General features: G+C 37.7%; 1 protein-coding gene across 1 annotated transcript in view; it reads left to right on the top strand.

Annotated features, from left to right (window-relative positions):
- The window catches only part of LOC146005388 (post-GPI attachment to proteins factor 2-like), a 67,975-nt gene that overhangs the window by 11,753 nt on the left and 32,674 nt on the right, over nucleotides 1-23,548 (top strand). The gene's annotated exons all lie outside the window — the stretch shown is intronic.

The raw sequence follows: 23,548 nt of genomic DNA, 5'->3' as shown, positions 1-23,548 counted from the left end.
ATTTAAATCATTACCAATTACCTGTAGGTGGGCAATTGCAATTTATTACAACCCCTGAGGGTGATGTCAAGATTTCAGTAGGAAGAAATATTTACAGAATTAAGCACTCAAACATGGTTTCTGGCACTGTTTATACTGTCTCTGCTGGTGACTGCTTATATATTGAGGTCCCTGGATCTTATGACAAGCTTATACCCTTTTTTATAGAATTAAGAATCAGGTATTCAATAATAAATAACTACTAAATCAAAATGCCTAATGATATTTTTGGCCACACAAGACATGAAGATCACAGTGATGAGATTTTGATGCTTGATGTCAGAGTCAAGAAATTAAGAAGTGATTTACAAGCTTTACAAACCACACTCAATGCCAGTCTTCAATTAGAAATTACAAATTTACAATCACAATGCATGGACCCTCTTCTTAAAATTGATTCTGAACTCAAATTATTGCTTCAGAAATATACTGACCTGGCTACATTAAATAATTTTCAAAGTTTAGAAGAAGCTGTAGCAGCTCTTCAAGCCAAATTTAAGACCCAGGCTAACAACTCTGAGCAATTGAAACAACAATTGGAAGAGCAAATAAATAATGTCCAGACACAGCTCCAAACAATTGTCAAAAGCATAAAATCACAAGAAGATTTTGATCTAGTGATTTCCACTCTAAAGGAACAGATTCAGTCACTCCAGATACCTAATCTGGATCCTCTGAACAATGCCATAGCCGAGGTTAAAGACAAAATTGAGACACTTGAAAATTTTATGAACAATTTGCCATCTTCTGATGCTTTAAATGCAATAACTCGGAGTGTAGCAAATATTAAGCTGCAACTTGAAACATATGAAGATTTTGGAAAAATTCAAAGTTCCATAACCCATCTTGAAGGTACAATAGCAGCAGTGCAAAGTGATTTGGCAAATGTACTTGAATCCCGATTGCCTGGGATTGTAGATACCCTTGTCAGTGTCCAGCAACAAATCACAAAGCTTGAAAACCTCAACACTGAATCTGAACTGTCTCATTTTCATCATTTGATAGATGATATCCAAACAAAACTTGAAATTTTACAACAATCCACACCCTCTCAGGCAGATATAGCCCTGCTCCAAAATGCTATGCAAAATGTGGCTGATGCTTCTGAATTAAACAATGTGAAACTGGCACTTGAATTTTTGCAAAATACTGTATCAAATCTGCCTACATCACAGGAACTTAAAAATATTAAGAGAGCAGTGAATAGGATATTGAAATCAGAAGATATCAAGAATATCCAGGCAGAGATCAAACAACTCACTCAGACAGTGGCCACTCTTCCAACAAATCAACATATTAATGAACTGCATGCCCTGTTTGAGGATATCAGAAGGCAGGTCCATGATCTTACAGCTCAAAATTCAAAATTGGCAGTTGTTGAAAATTTGCAACAAATTGTAGCTAATATCAAGCAACAGCTAGGGACCATGGAATCCAATCAAGCAAATGCTCTGTCTGTTTTTGCCACCCAGCTACAAGATATTGTGCAACAATACAAGAGACTTGCTGTGGACATAAAAATAAAGCCAGGCCATGATGATGTTGTTAGGACCATCAATGAGCATCTTGAATCTGTAACAAGTAGATTGCTGACAGCAGAAAAGGAAATAACAGGCATAATTGAAAATCCCAAAACATACAGTAATTCTTGAATTGTACAGTATCCCCAACAAAGAATATGATTCACCATTTACACCAGGTGGCAAAATATATATGCTGTCCCCTGCACAATTTTATTACCAGTTTTTTGTTGGGGGCACATTGAGACCAATCAAGATCAAATATTGGCTACAGCCACAGGCACACCACTACCCTACATTATCAATAACAAATGCTGATAACAAAGTGAAAATCACCAGTGTAGAGTTACAGGATTTTACAGATCCCGATACATTGGAAACAGCCTATACTGAAGATGATGGCTCTCTGGAATTTAAAATACAAATAGGGGACAAATTATATTTAGAAAATCCTGCAGTCTCAGCTGCTGAACACCCCATAGTTGCAATATTCTTGTTTACATATTATGTCTAGACAAATTATTGTTGATGAATTACACAGACAGGCCCGACATAATTTTAAGAGACTGCCAGTAGTCACAAAGGGCATAGATGATTTATGGCAAAGCGACTTGATTGAAATGGCAAGTGGGGGGTTGAAAAACTTAGACAAAATCAACAAGGGCTACAAGTATCTACTCACTGTTATAGACACATTTTCAAAATTTGCCTGGGCTGTGCCACTCAAATCCAAGACTGGAAAATGTGTTACAGAGGCCCTCAAAACAATCATCAATCAGAGTGGAAGATCCCCGCGCTATTTGCAAACAGATAATGGCAAAGAATTTTATAATTCAGTGTTTCAACAATTTATTAAAAGCCAGGCAATAAAACATTATTCGAGTTACAGTGATCTCAAGGCCTCAATTGTAGAGAGATTCAACAGAACCTTAAAAAATCTTATGTATAAACAATTTACACTGCAGGGTAATTATAAATGGGTTAATATTCTTCCAGAACTTCTACATAAATATAACAACTCGGTCCATTCTACAATCAACATGAAACCCTCTGAAGTAATAAGCTCATCTGATGAGCAAAAATTGATCAGCACTGTTTATTATCCTAGATACCAGCCAACAACAAGAAAGGCCAAATACAGGGTAGGGGATCAAGTAAGAATCAGTAAATATAAGCACTTATTCAAGAGAGGCTTTACAAGAAACTGGAGCACAGAATTATTTACAGTGGTTCAAGTTAAACCCGGGACCCTTAACACATATATAATAAAGGATCACAGGGGAGAAATTCTCAAAGGCAGGTTCTATGAACAAGAGCTCAGCAAAACTAAACAGCCTGACACATATCTCATAGAAAAAGTCATCCGCAAAAAGGTAACAAGATACTAGTCAAATGGCTAGGTCTCCCAGAACACAGCTGGATCGATGCAAACAAAATAATAATATGAACACCTGGGATGTTATAAAAAGACTACCAGAACCTGAACAGCAGAATAAGAGAAATGGCAACTTGTTACCTGATAATATTAGGTGTCTTATTGTTGGGCCATCTGCTTGTGGTAAAACTACACTATTAGTTGATAATTTTTTATTGGCACCCAATTGGTTAGACTGGAAAAACAGGCACTTGTATGTTTTTTCTAAGAGCTTGGAACAATTAAAATATCAGCAGCTGATGAAGCTATATGATGGATTGGATATTGCCACTTTTGAACCAGATGTTAAGCCACTTCATGACTGTCTCGATAATTCTGTTGTTGTGTTTGATGACATTATATTGGATAATCAAAACAAGGTTAGAAACTTCTTTACACAGGGCCGGCACAAAAATATTGATTGCTTCTACCTGGCACAGACTTTTTCAAAAATACCCAAGCAACTGATCCGAGACAACAGCAATTTTATTTGTGTGTTTCATCAAGACCATACCAACCTCAAACACATACATGATGAATATGTGGGTGGGGACCTGAGCTACAATGATTTTTCTAAGTTTTGCAGCAAGTGCTGGAACCAGGACAGTTATGGGTTTGTCACAATTGATATGACAAGAACACCCAATAGTGGCAAATACAGAAATAAAATCAACAATTTTCTAGACGTTGAAACATTTTTCTAGACGTTGAGACGTATATAAATAAACATGAAAAGGCCAATCATTGATGATCTTAAGTTAAGAGATTATCTTGTAAAAAGATTTAAGGGATGGAAATCAGAGAACCGTGGAATTTATGAAAAACACAAACAAACAGAACAGCCTGTAATTGATGCTATTAATAATTTAGGTAAGAATATCAAAACTGTTACAGAACAAAATCAAAATTTGCTCACAGAGCTTGTACCTGTAGCTGCAAGAAACATATTAGATTATCCATTCACCCCACTTTCCAGTATTCATACACCTACTCCTATTGCTCCTAGAAGAATTGAAGCTACTCAGGATCCTATTGAATTGGGTCTTCTTGCTCAAAAATATTTAACAACACCTAAAGACAATAAAGATGAGGTTTTTGGCTTATATGCTGACACAGAGCTTGATGGCAGCATCATTCATAGAATTGGCAATTTCAGAGTAACATTTATGGGAGATGATATAATTGTATATTCAGAATCTCGACTTGGAGAAAAAGGTGCTTTTGTTAAGTACACCGGCACACCTGGGTTGTGGGAACTCATGACCAGGAAGAGACCTGGCAGCTATACAGATCAAGATTATGAGGATTACAAAGAAATATTAATAAAATCAGATGCTCTGTACCAGAACAATGATCCCACACAAAAAAGGGTTAAGTCTAGCAGTGGAGCAAAATACAACAATTTAATCAAGCCCATATGGTCACAGATCAAGACAGGTAGTGGAATCAAACAATACAACACCCTGCCTAAAGAATTTGTGTGGGTTGATGATGTCAGGAAACTTGTAGATAGGCTATTGGTGATAGCTGGGGAGGAAAATGCTGGGAACCACAATTTTTACAATGAAAAGGTTGGAATTATGGACATGATAAGCACCAAATTGTCTAATTTTATAGTAAATGATCCTAAGGGGATTGGATATCTTATAAAAATAATTAATACTCTACCCCCCAAATTTTGGAATATTTCTGAGGGTCGGGGGCTGGTTAATGACATTATAAACAAGCTGCCATTTGAACTGCATATTCCAGGCTATCAGTATTGTGGTCCAGGCACAAAATTGGATCATAGATTAAACAGAGGTGATCCTGGTGTTAATCCCCTAGATGCTGCTTGTAGAGACCATGATATTGCATACAACACACATTCTGATCTTGATAAGAGACATGTTGCAGACAAGAAATTAGAAGAGGCTGCATTTGGCAGATTTGTAAGCAAAGATGCTTCTTTGAGTGAAAAAATAGCAGCATTGGGAACCACCATAGCTATGAGCACCAAACAAAAATTGGGGTGGGGGTTGTGAATATGTATATAATAAACCTACAATGAAGGCCAAGGGTGTTATGTATCAAATACCTTATGCAGGTCTCAAATCTCTTAAAACTATTGACAGTCTTTTGACCAAAAAGCAGCGCAAGAAAAAAAATTCTTGTATTGCAAAGGGCCATGGTATGAAATTGTTGCTTAGCACCCCCCAATTAAAAAAATTACAGCAATCAAGAAAAAAATCACATGTGGGGGGATTTATATTTACCATCCCTGCCATCTTAGCTGCCCTCGGGGCTGTTGGGAGCTTGGCTGGGGGGTCAGCTGCCATAGCAAAAACAGTAATAGATGCCAAGAAAAATAGGGCAGAATTAGATGAGCAGAAGCGCCACAACCTGGCAATGGAGAAAAAAGGCAAGGGTGTTAAGAGAGCCATGAATAAGTTTAAAAAAAACAAGAGCCGCTTACAAACCAAGATATTGAAGCTTTAATCACGCCACTGGGCATCAAACATTTTAGAGGTGTGTACATGTCTGATTCTTTGCCAGAGCAACCACTCAACAAAGAGTGTGGCATTGTTAATTTGGATGAGTACAAAAATCAGGGCACTCACTGGATATGTTATCTTAAATATTTAAACAATAAGGCATTTGTGTTTGATTCATTTGGAGGTGTTCCACCTGAAAATTTAATAAAATATCTAAATTCAGCTAATCTTTATTACAATAATGCCCGTGTTCAAAACTTCAAAGATGTTAATTGCGGACATTTGTGTTTATCAGTTCTTAGATATATGTCTCAAATAAATAAACCATCAATTGAAGATTTTCAAAAAGCCTTGTGGTATCTGAAACATCATGGGGGTATTCCATCTCACCAGCCAAAATTCAATATTGAAACTCAAATTGCATGATGATATTGTATATCCCAAAACAATAGCTCTCAGGGCATTTTATGGCATGTACTTGATCCCTAATATTACACACCACAACAACACAATTGCAGTTGGGGATGAAAAAATTGTCATCACTCCAGGGCAGTATAATCTGTCCACTCTAAATGCTCAATTACCCAGAGGTGTAGTGTTAAGTCAAAATTCTGTCACTCACAGAGTAGAAATTGTATCTGCTACAGAAACAGTGGATCTGGGTACTACAGGAGAGCTGTTAGGCTTTGAGAACAACACAAAACTTGAACCGGGCATCAAACACACTGCTATGAATATACCTAAATTCTTAGCCATAGAGACTCTGAATATTCACTGTAATGTGGCTGAGGGTATGATCACCAAATCAAATGGCATAGGCTCTCACAAACAAACAGGCATCATTGCAACATTCAAACCTAATTCTGAATTTATGGAGCCCATCATCTACAATCCATCCCCAACATTATATTTTCCTGTGTGCCATAATAGAATAGATTATATTGAGTTGATGGTCACTAATGAAAAAGAAGAATTAGTTGATTTTGCTGGAGCCACAACAACTGCAATCATAGAGATTAATATTTAAATAAAAATACATACAATGGAAAATATTGAGAGTTATGAGCTACAATCATTCCCTCCAAACAGGAGGACATTTGCAAATTTAAATCAACCCAACACAGAAATTGAGGTTGATCTTGATGTAGGGGATGGCTTTATACACCCCCACAGAGCAGATTTATACATCAAATTTGATGTTGTAAAGCTCGATGGAACAGATTATCCGGCAAATTCTAATATAAGACTTGTAGACAATTTTGTGCCACATCTGTTCTCTGAAATTGAGATCAGAAAGCATGGCGTTGTTATAAACAGAGTGGATTATCCCGGCATTACCTCCACAGCTTTGGCCACATTAAAATTATCCAAAACCGAGGCTTCATACTACAAAATAGGAGGATTCGAGGCTGGTGATAAGATATTATCTAAGAACCACACTGTGCTGTTCCCCATGCGCCTGTTGCCAGGATTCTTCTCAGATTACAAAGATATTATGTGGAAGGGTGGGTTAAGAATCACATTTAGAAGAGCTGCAAATGATAACAATGCTTTAATGAGGTACAGTGCAATAAACCCTACAGGAGAAGCTCTGCCTGATACCTTACCAGATGCAGGCAAATGCATTATTCAGACTATGGAGTTAAGAATCCCTGTTGTTGAGTATGAAGCCAGTTATGGTCTTAAATACAAAGCAGATATTCTAAAAAATCCACAGATTCCTTTGCAATTTTATACATATCAATGTGTACAGAAGCCTGCATCTGGTACATATTATGAGTTTGATGCTACAAATTCATTCTCCAGCATTCAATTTGACATGCCTGATTTCGTAGTGGTACTGTTTCAGACTGGAAGACACAATAATCAGGAAAAAAATTCAAGTAAATTTGATAGCTGCAACATCAAGAACATATATCTTAAAAATGGCAGAAATGAGGTTTTTCCTAGAGAAAATTACAATTTAGACATGTCCAAGGATGATTTCCTTAAATTATATGAGGCTTTTACATCCTTCAAAAGAGTCACTACAGGCAATACTGACATGTATTACACACCAGATGAATTCAAAGCACAGAGACCCATGTTTGTAATCAACACTTCAAAAAGGAAACAAGTTGTGGTGAATGACAGGACAAATATTAAAATTATCTGTGAATTTCATGAGGCATTACCTGATGACACCATATGTAGTGTTATTCTCATAGGAGAAAAATCATATGTTTATGATGTAAGAAATGAGAGAGTTACAGAGCAATTCTAGAAGAATTGCATTGTTTTAATATTAGATTGAAGCTGGTATCCAATTGAACTTAAATTGGAAGTAAATATGTATGTATATGAGTGTGTATGTGTGTGTATGTGTGTGTGTCTTGGCCTAGTTTTAAGTATAGGCAAAAAATATCAATTTTTGACAAGTTTATAGACAACAATCTCACAGAAGTGCCTTTTGTAAGTATGGGTAAACAAATCTGAGGGGCTCTTCCTTTCTCATGGAATCCATGAGGGCTTTTTTACAAAAATCTTGGATTAGAGGGGGTTCCACACTAGAGCAAGAAGCTCATATGGGCATGTTGAGCTAGGTTTAAGTGTAGGTAAATCTGCTTGAGGAGAGCTCTTCCTTTCCTGAGCTCTCCCTACCACCAATCCCACTACTGTGATAGGATTTGTTTTTCCTTTCCTCTTGTAATTGTTATATTTTTTTTTCTATTTACTTGATCACATTGGCACTACCCATCATAGTTGCCACCGCCCGCCACTGCTTAAAACGCCAAATTGACCAATCGTGGGGGAGTGGTTATCACAGCACGCTACGACACCAGGATTTCCGGGTTCGAACCCCGACCTGCACATGTGTGTTCTTTGTGTTTGTCCCTTTGGTAAAACTTTGGTATGGTCCCAACACCTCTCACTTATTTCTTTCATCATTTTTAACATTTGTACTTACCTATTCTGCATTACGAAAGATTCTTCAAGGTGATATTTTGCTTTTTTCACGAAAATGATTTCAATTTGTGACATGAGGAGTAATTATTGTTGTTCCTTATTTCGCTTCCATAAGACACAATATGGAGAGACAGCTTGACTAGCGTGGAACATCATCATTGGGTATGCAGTGTTTCCAACCTTGTCAACAGAAAAATCCTCACGAACCATTCACGGAAAGCCCCACAAACCATGCACGGATAGCCCCAATTCATGAATTGCCTCACGAACCATGCACGGATAGCTCCAGAAACCGAAAAATCCCTACGGACCATGCACACTTAACCCCACAAACCATTCACGGATAGCCCCACGAACCATGCACGGATAGCCCCACAAACCATGCACTGCAAGGTTAGGTTCGGTTACGTTAGGCAAACGTAGTTAAAATTGTCATCTTCTTGCTAAAAACGGCATGGTTGGAAACACTGACATGGAGTTACGTCATCAAACATTCGCAACATTTTGTTCACGTAGTGCAAAGAAATGAAAGGAACGACAATTGTGCGTCGGAGAGATATTTCTGATCCAAAATACATGATTTCCTGGTGAAATAGATTGCACGATGAAAGAAAATACCTCCACAAACTTCTAAATGCTACAGAAACTCATTTCCGTAAGTAGTTTCTTGTGTAAAAATGAAGAAATCCATTGGGACCATACCGAAATTTTACCCTTCGTTAATTTTGTCGTATCATCTTTGCAATTAACCAAATGTGACAAATCACAAAACAAATCATTGATTGATTGCTTGATTTGGTTTATTTTACTTCGTTTTTCCGCCACTTTTGGCTAATCGCAAATGTGATATGATAAAAGGCTAGAATCTACTTGCCGTCCTTTTTTCCTTTCAGTGGTAAGCAATGGGGGTTAACAACTCTGCAGGCTCGTGTTTGCGTCCACGTTGTGAATGCGTGTGCTTCGCTCGTTTGCATTCGGGGTGGTGATTGGTTTTTTGCGTTCGTTTTGCGTATGTATTATCAGAATGGCGTACGTCTGGTTCAATGGCTTCTGAAACAGGAAGCGCTTGGCAATTACTTTTGGGACCAGAGACAAGTGTTTGACTTGGTGCAAGGAAAACGGATTGTTGAAGAAGGACAAGATTTGCAGGATACATAGGTGCGAGATGATTCTGGTACTTTTTTTCCCCTTCTTTCCGGTTTCTGTTCACGATAGCCCCCAAAACCATGCACGGGTAGCCCCACGAACCATTCACGGGGACGAGGTATGCCTACGAGTTAGGTTAGGCCTGTTAGGTTAGGTTCCATTAGCACTCTATTCATCGAAAAATTCCCTCCGCATATCCGGACAACAATGGTTTTTCTCGATTTCCTCCTACACGTTGTTTTTCCTCACATCAGGACTGACGTTTTTTCATTCCTTATACAATAAGCTTTCCAATGATATATGACACGTATTCCTTAGGAAAAACATCTTATATAGACTCTTACCCGATAAAATTGATGAAGGGACAGACACACAGAATACCTATGGCCAAGCCGAGATTTGAACCCAGGATCTCTGGCTTAGTAGTCAAATGAAATCTTTTTTATTTTCGAATGTGGGTGGGGGTTAGGTGTACTTTTTTTAGTACTCATTCATTCATCTTTTTGCTATCTTTTCCTGTTATTGACATTCTTTTTTTTAGGAATACTGGGCCCTAAAGGGGAAAGGGGTGTGACCCACACCAACCCCCCCCCCCCCTTGAGCATGTAACTGACTGCTACCCCAAGTGTCTACGTCACCACATGTCACTGGTACAGACTTGTGAATGAAATTCGAAGCACTCTGCCTCCATTGAGGATTGAACCTCAGACCCCTTCTTATTACAAGACAACAGCATTACTTTATTCCACTCCAGAGGCTCTCATTCATGATTATAAAAGGAACCTTCTATCAAGAAGCCAGCCTTTTTCCAACAGTAGTACTTGCAATATGTTCTCTGTGATTTACAGGCTAAATTAAATCTTAATCCCTGATGAAGTAGCTAACAATTTTGTAAAGTATAGAGAACATTCAGACTGAAGCAACACATGGCAGTGGGGGTTGTCAGATTGAATTGACAAGTGACATGGGCCCCTTCAGTCTGTAAGCAAGCATCCACCACGCATGCACAAAAAAGACTGAGGCGACATGATGCACTTCATTGAAGGAACTGTCAGACTGAAATCACAGATGACCTGCAACACAGTCTCCTTCAGTATAAACCAAAACGTTCACCATGCATGCAACAACAACAGACCGAAGTGGCAAGATGCACGCCATTGAGAAAACAATATAGTCCCGAGTAACGTGCAAGTGACATGTTTAGCTTGATGTCGCACTTTGGTTCAAAAGGTTTGATTACTGAGGGTCTGCTTCCAAGTGACACATGCCACTTGTTGCTTCGGTCTGAAAGTTCCCTGAGAAAACATTACAGGCCAAGTGACAAGCGACACTTGCAGCTTATGTTGCTTCGGTTCAAAATGTTGCATTTACTTCTAAGGGTTGGTTTCCAAGAGTCACATTTCGCTTCCGTCTCAAAGCTCCGCTAAACAGGCTAGAGTGTTGCATCGAGGCCTTTTTGCTCGATCGTCTAATAGTTCGCACGGATGACACTAGATGGCTTACAGAATGGCCTGATTCTTCGCTTGAGCGAATAAGGCTCGAACATTTCAAACAATCAGTATACGCTCGAAGACAAGTAGTTCATGTAGAACCGCACTTATTCTGTAGAATGCACGTCAAATCTCCTGCATATAGCGATAGCCAATAGCAGCGCACTGCAGTGGTGCCTTGTCAAAATCTCACACGCTTGAGCGAAACCCCTTGTCACAGAGCACAGAACTAGGCAACGCTGCACGTCTGTGATTCACTGGTGCTGTTCAGCCTTTCAAGGCCATGTGCAGGAGATTTGACGCGCACTTTAGTAGTGCATCCTCAAATATGTTTCGTGAAGTGAAAGACGCAGTGAAATTGAAACTGAAGTGAACACAGTCATTATCTCCATGTTAAAATGTAGTCTAGTATATCTACTCTATACTCTAATACACACATTCACGTAATACGTATACTTCTGCATACGCGTTGTGAACAGTAAAGATTTTTAATTGTCCCGAAACATCGAATATTTTGTTATTAACATTTGTTTCATATTTTATGACATCAACATTTAAATTGAGGTACAAACGTAAAAGCTTGTTTTAAGTCCGTTTGATAGTCAGATGTACATACTGTACAAGAAACTTACATACTGGGGGCGGCTCATAGGCCCACACTTTTTTTTAATCACTAAAATTCAAGAAACTATTTTATTATTGAATCACTGCTTCATTGCTGATTATATATATGCAGTTATTTATTATTTATAATAAATACAGAAATTACTATCATTAATAAAAAATAATAACCAATTATTGCATGAGTGTGTCACATATTTTGTCATTCACTAAAACTCACAAAATCCATTATAATTTTTTATTAATGCTTTTGTGTTTGTAATATTCACTGCTTCATTAACTTTCCTCATTCGGATTACAGTTCCGAGTCTTACGAATCTTTGAGCAACACTTGTAGGAATGTGTGGAAGTTCTGTGTGTATTATGTCACAAATATAACAACTTTCGAGAGGCCTCCCCGATGGTGCAGTGGTAGCGTCGTCGCCTTGTAATCAAGGGGTCCCAGGTTTGATACCCGGTGGAGGCACATGGCACAGTGGTTCGGATCCCACTTTAGACTGTAGGTCCAGTCCCGATTAGTTTTTCTGTGCATAAGGTGGACTTCAAACAACAACTTTCGACCTTAAGCGAAATTTTTTGAAGCCATGGAATTGAAGAAAGTGGAGGTTCATTTTCTTTATGTCGGTAAAAAATTAATCAGTGTGATGTGAAAGTCCTCCTCTAGATAAGAAAGACAGCCAGTTATGTGTCTCCTCAGACGAGCTCTCTGCTTGTGCGTTCGCTGCTAATTCTGGGTGATTTCTATGCTCTTTGAACACTATATACCCTGCTATGTAACGCAACCCTTCCTCTGGCATGTTTAAATCGTTTGCCAAATGCTTATCATTGACACCTTGAACGTCTGCAGAATGACTGACCTATTTGAAATTCTTACTGGATTAATTCACAGTCTTCCACATTGCTCAGGCTTTGTATATTTTGAAGTAACTCACTGGAAAGCTCAGATAAAATAAAGATGTCGTCATCACATTGGGGTCTCGGTTTGCCTGAACGCTGGCACTTAGCAGCAATTTTCTAATTCTGTATTTTACATCGAGCACAGTTGGATGGTCATACTGCCTGCCTATGGAATGTATGTGGGAAAACAAATTTTCCAGACAGTCTTGATTAAGTCTGCTTGGCAGTATGTATCGCACACCGTACACATCTTTTACATGGCCAAATAAGCCGAATAATGGCATTACTGTTATTACTATACCTTCCTGAAATGGGAGCAGGTGGTTTACATTAATTTTCCTCATTCCCAATAAACTGCAACACTTCACAGCCACACACAAGTAAGAAATACGAGAGGAAAAAATAGCCTTTTAATGCACAAAAGAACAAAACAGATCAGCCTTTCAAAACAGTAAACACGTTTCTTTCCGTATGTGGTAAAAGTTCAGCTGGATTTTGTCCGCCCATGACGTCACACCCTGGCTGGTCGTGGAAATGGGCGTGTCTGACCCCAGTCTCTTCCTTCTAGTAGTATTGGGGTGAGAGGAGGTGAAAAATAAAATGCCACATATGACCTAGATTAGTGTCGAATCCATAGTTTTCGGAGTCGCTAAACTAATTGGTGACATTCACAATCACATTTAAAATTAGTTACATTATAGTTAGAATTCATTATTTTCCTCTAATGCAAGATTGGGATAAATAAATAAATATCCGGGCAAGGCTGGCTAATCAGCTAGTTAAATATAATAATTACAATAATTGCCATCATTACCAACCAATCATACACTGTCACTGGCATGAGGGTTTCGAATGAGTCACATTCAAAGATGGTGCCTGATATGGCCACCAAGTACATTTTGCCTCTTAATTACATTACATTTATGTTTTTATGAACAAAAATAATAGAGAAATATTGGGAACATTCTAGGGAACAATGTAATTTATTTTCAACATATGAAATATCTAAAAGAAAATTAGAGGTGGTGGGTCTGCAAGCACCCTCTCTCCCCTCGGTAAGCTGTTAAAATTGTATCTGAACCATTATGCAATATGAGTCCACTGGGATTGGCCAATATCTGCCTCTTGGCTATTGTAAAATATATCATTACAAACCTGTAAACTCATAACAGTAACTTCAAGTGAAATAAAATCGCTGCAATTGGTAAAAAGCCAAAATTTCAGGGTTTTTTCCAATTAAGCCGTCTTTTTATTGGAAATAAACCGTCCATTCAAAAAAACCAGCTTTTTTGCAACTCTAACACAAATACACAAAAATTAAGCCAATTGCTGCAATAGAATTCACTTTCAATGGCATTATTTTATGGAAGTTTTAAGTCCACTTTAAGTAAGTGGACATAGTAAGGCTATTTGGGACTGGACATACAATTTAAAGTAGGATCAGAACCACTATGAGCCTCCACTGGGTATCAAACCCGGGATCCCTCGATTACAAGGCAACAACGCTACCACTGCACCATCGGAGAGGCCCTTTGATTGGTATTAACATATACACATGTTTGTTTCATATTTTCTTTATTTTCAACATTGCACCCCCTTAAGTTGATTCCGCATTCCCCCCAGCACCCCTAAATGATTAATCCTGGTGCTGCCACTGTTATAAAAAGAGATTGTGGTGATTCATACTGTGGACAAAGTACAAATATGTTTACATACGGGAAATATTTTGTTCCCAGTAAGTAAATGTAGCCGGGCACACGTCACAGGCAGCGCTCATCTGCATGCAAGATCGATGCGCAGCAAAATTCGTTCAAATGAAACATGAAATATAGCTGACATGTCACTCGAAATATGCTGTATGTGTTCTTAAAATTAATTTCAATGTTTTATTACAAACTTTCTCATTTTTACAAGATCAAATAGAACGCAAGTTAACCAGTGACGAAATTTTACATTACATACGAGGGTCACTATTTATATTTTGAGCCTAACAATGAAAAAACAGGAATTTGGCATTGAAAACTGCTTTATTGTTTTTCGAAGTATTCTCCTTTATGGTCAGTACACTTTTGCATTCGTTCGAACCATTTGTCAAAGCAGTTTTTCCAATCTTCTTGAGACACCTCCATAATATGGTTTTTGAACGCATCAACGGCATCTTCCGCCTACGAAAATCGTTGTCCACGCAATGTATTCTTGATATTCGGGAACAAGAAGAAGTCATTGGGAGCCAAATCAGGACTGTACGGCGGATGACCCATCAATTCGATTTTTTGACTGTTCATAAAGTCGGTTGTTAGACGAGATGTGTGACAGCTGGCATTGTCTTGATGAAGAATGATCCGACGGCGTTTGTTTGTTTTCCGTATTTGACCGAAGACCTCTGGCAAACAAATTGTTGTGTACCATTCAGAGTTGACTGTTCTACGTTCCTCTAAAGGCACAGTTGCCACATGACCAGTTTTCCCAAAAAAACAGGCGACCATTTGTTTCGATGTGCTTCGAGTGCGAACAACTTTTGTTGGATTGGGTTCATCTTGAAACACCCATACAGTCGACTGCTGTTTACGTTCTGGCTCATATGCATATATCCATGATTTGTCACCTGTTACAATCTTATATACGTGTTTTGAAGCACCACGATTGTATTTATTGAGCATTTGTTTGTACCAATTGACACGAGCGTCTTTTTGAGTTTTTGTCAATTTGTGTGGGATCCAACGAGAACATAACTTTCTCACAGCTAAATGATCATGTAATATTTTATATATGCTGTGGAACTAATGCCTATGGTTGCCTCAATCTCACAGTATGTCACATGACGATCTTGCAGTATTAGGTTTTGCACAGCATCAATGTTTTCTTGAACAACAACTGATTTTGGACGACCTTCGCGAATCTCGTCGGTGAGCGAATGGCGGCCACGATTAAATTCATTATACCAGCGTTTCACAGTGGCAAAGGATGGGGCTTCATCGCCAAATGTGGAAGTAAGTTGATCGATGCACTCTTGTCTTGATAATCCACGTCGAAAATCGTAAAAAATCATCGCACAAAAATGTTCACGAGTTAATTCCATTTTATTGTTGTCGCGCAATCTTCAAGGCAACATAAACAACAGAAATGAAGCTATTGACAAAACATTTGAAGTAGGTTATGGTCAATAATGCCAGAGGATTCCGTGCAAACGTCAAATCGCGCCTAACTTCAATCAGTGTTGCCAAGGCTCAAAATATAAATAGTGACCCTCGTAACCCAAAAGTTTTGCGAAACTTGGAACATTTTACTTCACATGCTTATACATTTTGTATATATAATATATACTGTAGGCATCTATGAACCTTAAGAATCTTTCACAATTTTTTCCAACCGTCTTGTGTCACTGTTTCCATTATTTCTTAGTTTCAAGTAAAAACATAATTCCTTGTGATTTTCATGGACAGATGCTTTTATTTTTTTTTCTGAATGGTCAAGAAACAGTGGAGGAGTAGCCAGTCCAGCAGAGATAGATCAATCAATCTCACGTCTCTAATTATTTTCAAATCACAATATTTATTATCTTGAAGCCTCAGTTCATATGCAACATTTCTTTCCACGCGCTTCTCGTCCCTCGATGTGATCGGCTGGCAAGGCTGGATACCCTAGCTGGCTCTTCTTCCGCCTTACCAGATCCAGGTATAGACAACCTCCCGAAGGGAAAGGGAAGATTTCTGCCTGTACCTCCCTTGCCCCTTGCCCCCCCCCCCCCCCCCCCCCGCTCCCATGGTTGAAAGCCCGTGGTTTCAGGTCTTCCAGTTTATCTCCTATAGGACAGATAGGGGATAGGTTTCCTTTCAATTCCTTTGTAAATCCTCTAAAGAACTCAGCTCAGGGTAAAATTTTCTGCAGTACTTATGTTCTCTGTATTTACACAACCTTTTAAACGTTGTACAATATGTATGTATAATATGGGATGTAGTTTTATTTGTATATGAATGAGAACGTACTTGTATTATGTGCAGACAAAAATGTTATGGTTTCTTTTCTTTTTTTCAAATATGGAATATATAATGATTAAATAACAAATATTTGCTCATGCTCTCTCTCACTCTCATTTTAGTAGTGTTTTATTTAAATATACTAATAATTTGGCCTCCAATTAAAAAATGGGTAAGCTAAACAGTCATAAATACGGATGTATTAATTTGGGCAAGAAAATGCTCGTTCTAATTGTTGTTGTTGGTTTAGTTCATTTTACTTCACCTTTCTGCCACATTTGGTTATCGCGAAAATGAGGATGAGTGATGATATAATGAAATTGATGAAGGGACCTCACAAAGAACAATTCACGCTGGGATTCGAACTTGTGACGAGCACGCATTCTTGTTCTTATGTGTTGTACTCTGCAGTGAATAATGAAATAATTTGGAATGTAATATGTATCCCAGAACTAAAAAAGCCAAATGAATATTGTTGAAGAAACTACAAAAAAGTGGGTTTTGTTACCTGTTCATCCCCTCTAATATACTTAATTTTTGCCACCTTCCTTCACTTTTTCTAGCTGTATAGATTTAATCGCGATAAGTAGCTAATGAGCTTATGGAAGTCACGAGGGACAATCATAAACAGAGAACTCTGGACTCCTGATTTCACAGTGCCCTGCAGATTCACTGGAAATTATTTGTTTTTTCTTTTTCCTTTCTTTAGCATTGCTTTTCCATCACTTTACCTAACTTCTGCCAAGACGATGAACGTTGATTAAATTAAACGGATGAAAAGTGGTTACAAATGAACACTCATGCACAGGCCAGGGCTTGAGCCCGGATCCTTCAGTAACGAGATCGTGAGATGGAGAAATTAGGGAAATCAATCAATGCAATTTTTAAAAAAAAAAAAAAAAACGTTAGTCATATGCAAATATTTTCAAAAATCCAATTGAAATTTACGTACCACTGAGTAAATACGCAGTTTGTTTTACCGATACTCAAGTATCCGAATAGTTATAGAGCTTTCCACTCATCTTTGTTGTTGGCCGACCTCCGTAGAGGAGTGCAAGTGGCCCCGGATTTGTACCAGGTGGATGCACATAGTGGTTTGGATCCCACTTTAAACTGTGGGTCCAGTTCCAGTTAGCTTTTATGTACATAAAGTGGACTTAAACACCAAATCAACCAACTGCGGGGTAGTGGTTATCACTGCACGCTATAACACAAGGAGTTCTGGGTTCAAACCCCGACCTCGGCATGGGTGTTTTTTTGTGTTTGTCTCTTCATTAATTGTATTGTACCATCTTCACGATTAACCAAATGTGACAGCGACGCTAAGTAGCATAAATCGAATCATTGATTGATTGTTTCATTTGGTTTCTTTTACTTCGCTTTTCCTACAATTTTGGTTAATCATCAAGAAGGTACGATAACATTGATGAAGGGACAAACACAAATAACACTCATGCTCAGGTCGGGGTTCGAACCCAGGATCCCTGGCTTAATAGTCAAATCAAAATGTTTTGGATTTTTGAAAGTGTGTGGGATTAACACATGCTTCTTTTCAGTAGTCCTTCCTCATTTTTCAATCCTTTCCTTTCTTCGACGTTCTATTTTTAGGAATACTGAGCCCTAAAGGGGGGAGGGGGATTATGACCCTCTTGGGCACGTCACTGATAGCTACCCCAAGTGTCGACATCACAGCACGTAACTGTCAAGAAAGTATATCAGTGTAGAAAATATTTCGGGAGAGGTCTGAGGTTAGGTGAATCCATTCATGACTGTGACTGCGAAAGATGCAGGTGGTGAAAATAACAAGCTGATGCAGTTGGTGAAAATAACTGCTTGCTACAAGAGCAGATTGTATGGGTGTGGGGATGACCACTTACCTCATGAGGCTTGCGAGGTAGGAGCAATCTCATACTGATAAATTATTTGCCCAGTTAGAATGAAATATATATTTTTTAAATGCACATGGCGAGACTGGAGCTACGCACACATAGGCTCACACCACAGCTGCTGAAATATATGGGAGAGAGACAAAATATTGGGGAAATGAAAAGAACTTAAGACTAGGGATAGAGATTATTGAGAACAGGAAAAACATAGCCTCTTTTTTTTAGTTTGGAGTGGGGGAGGAGCCATCATAAAGGCATCTGTGTACTCTGGCAAAAATAGCCTTTGTGCTGATGCCCCTAATATAAAAGTCAATCAATCATAAACACACAAGTATTGAAGGGTGTAATTGTGATGCTAAGAACACCAAACCTGACCTCTCAAACCTACTTGGGAATTAGAAATTAGAAGTAAGAGTGAGATCACAATGAGGACACACATGAAATGCACTGTAGATGGCAGCAGCAGTCCATTTCCAAGATGGCAATAAACAAATAACTGTTGGCTGCAGAACGATTGCATAGGGCAGGGGTTCCCAAACTTTTTCGTTTCACGATGCCCTTAGTGTTTCTACAATTTTCTGCAGCGGCCAAGTCAAAATGTAGGCCTATCTAACACTTGCAACGCTTAGTTAGTGTGGTTAAGTTGCTTCCCTTAAGTTAAAAAATAAACACACATTTCAAATTCAGAAACAATTTATTTGTAAAAAGTACTAAATAAGCACATATTGGGAATAAGTGGCATTTCAGTGAAAATGTTGGAACATTTCGTGGCACCCCTGTAAGCCAGCCACTGTGCTCCAGGACACCGTGGCACACACTTTGGGAACCACTGGTATAGGGGACAAAAATAATATTCTCTGTGAAAGATGCAGAAGGTATATGCTTACAGACATGCATAGAAATCAAACCTTGTAAAAAAATGTGTCTAATGAAAACATCGAGATTAGAAGCAGGGGGCGAATATTGTTAAGTTTTCTGCAATAGCATTGTGCCAAAAATTTACACCAACTTCAGTAAACATGCGTTGAAAGTAACATAACTCAAGTAATATATTACTCTTTGGTACTTGTATCGTAATGCTTTACAGAAATTACAGAGTAATTGTAATAGTACTTTGTTACTTTGGTTACCTTCATAAATTGAACATCAGAGGATTTTTCGCCAGGATGAAACATACAGTGTTTTGTTATTTAGAACTTGTGCATATAAAATTACGCTGGGAAAGCATGCACAAATGCGATACTTGTATAAACAGTAATTGACCTCATTGTATGACAAAGCAACTGTAACAAATTATTTTCTATGCATAACTTACTCACTCTGATGGTTGCCTTCTGTACGAAGTAAAACAAAACTCTTAACATTTTTTTAGTTTGCATGTTTTAATAATGACTTGCACATAATGATGCACGTTCCAGTTATGATAGCTTGTTATTTAGGATAGTTAGCTGGCTTGGTGGCCGATACCACAAAAGTTCCCAGTTTGAATCATGACCCAGGCATGGATATTCTTTGTGTCTCTCCATCTGTTTCAGCTAATCCAGGGTGGCTACTCACCAGGAATTCCTTGAATTCCCTGAATTGTGCTTGAATTATTGGCTCCGGGTATTATGCGTGAATTTTTCTCCGTTGACGTTAAAAGTTGCAACTTTTATTAATGCGAATGAATTCATACATTTACAAATGCCTCGAAGCAAGTTTTTCACAGTTTAGCTTTTATTTTTATTGAGGAAAGAAAAGAGAGCTGGGTGAACAATAAAAGAGAATTTTCTCAATCTCTTTGCTTTGTTAGGGTCCTTTGTAGAACAATCTATTTGACAGGCAGAAAGATTATCGCAAGATAAGATATCGTAAATTTGAGTTTGAAATTCTTATACAATTAACAACTTTTCATAGATTAGTATTTTTCATAACATTTGTGATTTGTATTTCGAGGCTGAGTATGTGAAATGGTAAATGTAAACTCCACATTAAATTGAATACTTTAAATAGCATATATATACTGTTTAATTGAACTGAATTAGAATTTTTGGATACATTGGAATCGCACACACCCTTTATATTTTTAATATATGCATGTGTGTGGGTGGTGAGAGGTGGTAATACGTAAGGTTGAAATAGAAAACATCTGTTGCACCCTTGAATTTTTGGAAAGTTCACCTTGAAAACTTGGAATTATACTTGGGGTTACCAGATTGCTATAAGGGAAATGTAGGACATAACGACCCAAAATGTAGAACTTTGTGTCAAATTATAGGACTCGCAATAAATAATACATATTTCTATAGAACACCTTAGAAAGTAATTTAAGTTTGACAGTTAAAAAAAATATTTCTTGACGAATTTCCAAACTTGTAATCATACTAAACAATACAATTTTTACCACATGTTTTAACTGGTACTTGGAGGAGCCAAATTTTCTCAAAATTTAAGGTTTAGTCAAAATATATTTATGCGAGATTTTTTAAATTATAGTGACCAGTACCAAACCTTTTACAGACTTTATGAAAAATTATTTCTGTCATGAGTGTTTTGTGCTGATTGTAATGAAAGTACTATCTCAACATTTGTATTATGACCTGTAACGCTAACAAATATTCAGCAATTACTGTAATTTGAAATTGTTCCAGAAGTTTCATCTTAGGTAGTTTTTAGTTTAACAACAGGGTGTCTACCAAAATAACAAGTCCAAAATTCTTGACTTTTTCAGGACTTTTTCTTGACCTTTTTTCCATTTTTTAAAAACTTTTATTGGAAATTAGCAATTGAGAAAATAAATATCTTTTTAATGAAAAACTCCTACCAAAAGGCCAGTTAATTGAAAACTGAAGCTGTATTTAACAAGAGAATTAGACCTTCTTTGTCTATTAATGCATCCTGAACTACATTTGGCAGACTATCAAATGGCTCTGGCATCTGGACTCGCAGCCAGTATAATCTTATGTGGGGCTCGTATTGGGGGGGTTGGCGCAGTGGTAGTGTCGTCACTTTGTCATCAAAGGGTCCTGGGTTCGATACCTGGTGGAGACACAAGTGGTTCAGAACCCACTTTAAACTGTAGGTCCTGTCCTGATTAGCCTTACTGTGCATAAAGTGGGCTTAAAACAAAAAAATCAAAATCATATTGGGGCGGGAGGGTCCTCCCTATATGTATATGACTGTCCCTTCATCCATCTTATCTTAAAAACATTCATTTGCATCTTCATGATTAGCAAAAAGGACAGAAAAGTGAAGTAAAATAAACTAATCAATCAGTCATTGTCATAGCAAAAAAATCTTCACCACAAGTATAATTTATTGACTTACTTGTTGATTTCTTTACTTTTTCTTGATTTTCATGACTTTCTTGACTGGTAGACACCCTGAATAACTTTGTTCTGTATAATTTACATCAAAATATTGAATAAGACTGGGAAACACCTTGTTTCATCGGTATTAAGCCCAAGTCAAGAGATTCCACTCAGGCATTGAACAGTGACATCATTAGAATGTGTGTTTATCAACTGCTTCCATTTTCCCATATCCTCTAGCAGGACAAACTTTTCTTTTCTTTTTGGGCAATGACAGAATCAAAATAAATTTCACTATTGTGTTTGGGAGTGCAGTTCATAGACTTGTAACTTGCATGATTTCTCTTTGTTCAACTGAAACATGTATTTTCCTAATTCATATTTTGTGATGCTTAAAATGTAGGGCATTTATGATATTTTTCCAATTCCTCCTGGATGTCTGGTAACCCTAATTATACTTGAATTCTATCATGGTCCTAGAGTGGTTATCCTGTAATCATCACTCATCTTCATTGTCTTGATTAGGTAGAAAATGAATGGTAAATAACAAAATTACAAATATTCGTGATGGTTAAGGACTTGCTCACATTGAAAAGTCAATTGCAGAGATGTTACAGATTACTATGTTGGAGCGCATGAAAGTATGGCAATTGATATTGCCATTTTATATGTATTTCTCTATGCAATTTATCTTTTGTTAAAATTTACTGATTGCCATGATAGTTAATTAAGTGAGTAGTACAAACTGGTGCTCAGTAAGTGGCAGGTTCAAAATTCCATGCATGTGGTTTGCCTTAATCAAACAACTGCATGGTGGGATTTTTACTTTTAGTAAAGACAGTGGGTAGTTCCTCTCATGTGTTCTTTCCTATTTGCCTCTTGGACCAAGTTTCAGTTGAGTTGATGGAGGCTGGCCATTTAAAATTCTGGTAGAATAAAGTTAATGGAGGTTTGAGATTTAGAAAAACTGATTTGTATGTTTAAAAGTGTTAATTTTTGAGAAATTGTATCATTAATAGTAGGATATACCATTAACAATGCTTATGAGTTGCCACTGTTGCCACCTTATCCACTTAACCCACTCATGTAACAGTATAAGAGCAGTATCTTACTGAAACCTAACGTTTCACACAGAAAACAAAAATGAGACTGAAATTGAAATATAAATGCAAATTCTAAATAAATAAATAATATTTATATCCTATACTATATCTGGCAAATACATTCATGCACCAAACTTATTTATGTTTACTTTCTTTGAATTAATTTCATGTGATCAGAGACTGACACATGGGGCTCTTTTGAATAATAGATGAAATTTTACAAATACACAGGCAAGACATGCATTTTCTTGCTTCTGATGCTTACATCCAATAGTTATAAAGGGTGTTTAAAAAAATGCATTTGGCTCTTTTTCATTAGCCAGATAAGTGAGAGAGCAAGGTCAAGTTGACCTCCATGCCAGAGTGGTTAGCACAATGTTCTCCATTGCCAAGAGATCCCAGGTTCGAATCCAAGCCTGGGTATGAGAGTTCTTTGTGAGCATTCATTCATCAATTTCATCAAATCATCATCATCTGCTAACATACAAGGCGTGTCATGAAAGTAAAGATACGACGGATATTTATCTTAGGGAAAATATGTACGGAATAAGTTGACAACACTGGCAGTAACCTTGATCCTTACTCTTTCCAGTAGCGTTCATTCGCAGTGCTACATCGAGTCTTGTGTGAGTTACACATTCTGAAAATGGCTGCTTTGATAAAAAGTCCCACCAAATGCAAAGAGCAGGCTGAGATGTGTTTTCTCCAGGCAAAATAAAGGCGAATGTCGTCCAGCGGACATTCA

This window comes from Lepisma saccharinum, chromosome 1 (genome assembly GCF_977018435.1).
Source record: "Lepisma saccharinum chromosome 1, izLepSacc3.1, whole genome shotgun sequence".
NCBI lineage: Eukaryota > Metazoa > Arthropoda > Insecta > Zygentoma > Lepismatidae > Lepisma > Lepisma saccharinum.
Note: the sequence above shows the minus strand (reverse complement) of the source record. Positions and strands in the feature narration are given on the sequence as shown.